Source organism: Halyomorpha halys, unplaced genomic scaffold (genome assembly GCF_000696795.3).
Source record: "Halyomorpha halys isolate HHAL.00 unplaced genomic scaffold, Hhal_1.1 Scaffold1162.1, whole genome shotgun sequence".
In the NCBI taxonomy this organism is placed as follows: Eukaryota; Metazoa; Arthropoda; class Insecta; order Hemiptera; family Pentatomidae; genus Halyomorpha; species Halyomorpha halys.
In genome coordinates, this window is record NW_027112958.1 from 155,342 (window position 1) to 158,532 (window position 3,191).

Consider the following 3,191-nt stretch of genomic DNA (forward strand, 5'->3'; position numbering starts at 1 on the left):
AAATAGAAAAACAATGAGCAAGGTATTTACGTGTTTATTTACGGACCTATGAACCTGCCAGACGTTTTTTTATTTTACGCTGATAATGTTTCATTTTTAACCTTTTTCAGTCACTAATTTTTTTAATGAATTTAAATTGATTAAAAAATTTAGAGAATAAATTAAATTTAATGAATTTTTTAATGAATTATCTTGAAGCTTTTTTTATTGCATAAGAGACTGAAATACTACTATTAGAAAAAAACCCAATGAATAAGATTCTTGTCATAAAATGTATTACTGTATAGGGACCTATTACGCAACAAGTCAATGTTAGATTTTAATTCCTACAATAAAGAATGTCACAGCAATAAAGACAATTTTAGACTTTCACTTAAGATTATATAAGGCCACGATTGTGCAATGAAGGTTTAAAACAATTATTAGTGAACGGGATATGACTTTGCTAAGCGCCCAACATTAATATCATACAATACCGAATCCCCATAAAAAAGCGGGTTGTATATGTCTATACCATCTCACACATAGGCTTACTAATCAGTGTATTTCAAAAATTACAATGCCTATTAAGATATAATTATAAATTTTAAACATTTTTAAAATGAAACGTTATAGTTGGAAGATTATGTTAACAGCAGTCCGTATATAATTGATTTTAGGAAGTTGGCCTGGATGGCGATCGAGAAAGGTACCTGATCAGAAAACTGCCACCTCCAACGTGCAAATATTGTCAGTCCACTCTTACGATTAGACATATTTTCGAAGAGTGTACTCACTATTTGCCAACAATAAACAGGATAGGACTGACCCCAAATTTATCCGAAACTCTCGCAGATGAGGAAGCTAAAATTACACGAGTATTTGAATTTTTAAAAGCACATCGCCTTCTTTATAAATTATAACTCCTCTTCGATTTTTATGTTTTTTAAAAATATTATTCTATTTTTTTTTCCTATTTTTTATTTATTTATTTATTTATTTTATTATTTTTTTTTTTTACTTTTATCATCCCATAGGCGTTGATGACCAGAGGGTTTTACGCCTTTAAGCAACAATCAACAACAACAACAAGGTACAATAATAACCGAAAAACTATTTAGTAGGACCTCTAAAACTAAGACTAAGATTTTTCCAAGAGTTTCGTAAAACTCTGGTAACTTACTGACCTGTTTCTGGTCTATAGTTTTGTTAACCAGGTTACCAAGATTTTTTTTTTTTTAAGGCAATCCACAGCGAAGGGGATGTTGGCCTAGTCATCTACAGATGACCAAACTATTCTAACCATGGTGGGGTGTTGTTTCGTCCCACTTTGCAGAGCTTCGTCAGAAAAACTTGCAAAATACTTACCCTTTCTAAGGATTAGTCTAGGAAGTATAAAAAATAAAATCCGTTTTTCAATTTATTTCAAATTTCACAGCAACAAATTATTATTAAAAAAAGTGGATCAAAAGGCTGCATTTTATGTAAACTCAAATCCCTTTAGTTTATATAAAATAAATTGAAAACCTACCAATGTGCACCGGTTCGAGTTCGACCTGAAGGGTCGACTTATATTTCTGTGGTGGTCCCACGAAATGAAAACCTTACCCCCCTCCACGGTTAGAATAGGTGAAAACCTTAAAGTTCCTCACTTGTATAAATAATTGGAATGAATAATTAAATTTTGGTGTGATTAATAATCTATTTTTTATGGCCTACACCTAGTATCGATTTCCGAATTTAGCATTTATAAAAAAAAAAAATGAATATTTATAAGCTTAGAGTTACTTACCCTATAAATATAACAGATGTTGTTTGGTTCGATTCCTGTAAAAAAAAAAAAAAATACATTAGGCTTTGAAAAGGATATTAAGGAAATATTTAGTCCATTAAAACAATCCTAAGCAAGGTTGACTCAGATTAAACAAGAAGGACATCTTCTGTATTTTTTTTTTCAAATTGGCCTTTGATATATGAAAGTTTGACAATTTAATAAATATTAATTTCCATTGAAAAGCTCAGTTTTTGTACACAACTCTCTATATAAAAAAAATATCAAATTGATGTATATACATTTTTAACTTATTTCTAGTGCATTAATGGTAGGATTAAATTATATAACCTTAATATATTATATTTCTTGCTTCTTAAGGGATTTAAACATTACAGTAGAACCCCCTTCCGTCCTAATCTAGACCAAGGAGGCACGGAGTGTACAAGAAAATAAAACTGCAATGTTAATTTAACTCATATATTAGGTTAATTCTAAAACACAATCCCAAAACTGATGTATAGGATATTTGTATTTTCGTATTTTTAAGTGTATAAGACATCTGGACAAACGACTAACCTGCAACCCACACACAAGACAGGAAATTGCACGTCGATTTCGACTATTACAGCACTTACTTGACAAACGGTCTAAACTTCCAATTCATTACAAAAGACTGATTTACATGACAACTATAAGGCCTATCTGGACATTTAATTTTGATGTTTGTAAAATCCACAAAGCCCCTTACTTTATCACAAATAAAATCATACATAAAGTCGTTAATGATCCCTATGTAACCGATCTAGCCCGAACCAGATATCATTCCTTCCATTATAAACTCCCTAACCACCCAAACCCTCCTAGTTTCTAACCTTGCATCCTCTTCCATTCCTGACAATCCTTCGAGGCGTCTGAAAAGAAGATGGCTGCGAGACCTGCTAATGTAAAATTTCATTAGAGTGCTACCAATGGGTAATTGCTTTACACGCCTGTACCACTCCATTTTAACTAAGATCAAATTTACTGAATGTATTATATAATATACAGTTGTAAATGTCAATAAAGATATTTAAAAAAACAAAAAAATTGATGTGAAAACGGTCGTTTATAAGTTTCTGTCAGTTGTTGTTTTTTTCTTTACCAAACGTTTGTATTTTCTAACGTATTTTAATTGCTCCACTACTAAAAGTTAATTACAAACATTTATCACAACTGTAGAAAAAAAGACATACAACAGCTAAGTATAACCTTCTAACTAAATTAAAATATAGATAAAACCATCTAACAAAATTATTGTATAGCTAAAACCTTTTAACTATGTAAAGCAGAACCTTCTAACTAAGTTTAACTAGAGTAGAAGCATCTAACCAAAACCTTTCTTGGAAAATGTGTCATTACACAATCGTTTGTAGTTTGCACAGCATTTTTTTTTTTTTAC

General features: G+C 30.7%; 1 protein-coding gene across 1 annotated transcript in view; it reads right to left on the reverse strand.

The window, feature by feature from the left end:
- Nucleotides 1-1,809, reverse strand: part of LOC106688604 (scavenger receptor class B member 1) — a 96,260-nt gene extending 94,451 nt beyond the window's left edge. The window contains exon 1 of the mRNA XM_067050621.1: nucleotides 1,772-1,809. The gene's annotated coding sequence lies outside the window, so the exon portion shown is untranslated. The remainder of the gene's footprint in view (nucleotides 1-1,771) is intronic.
- Between the last annotated feature and the right edge of the window lie 1,382 nt (nucleotides 1,810-3,191).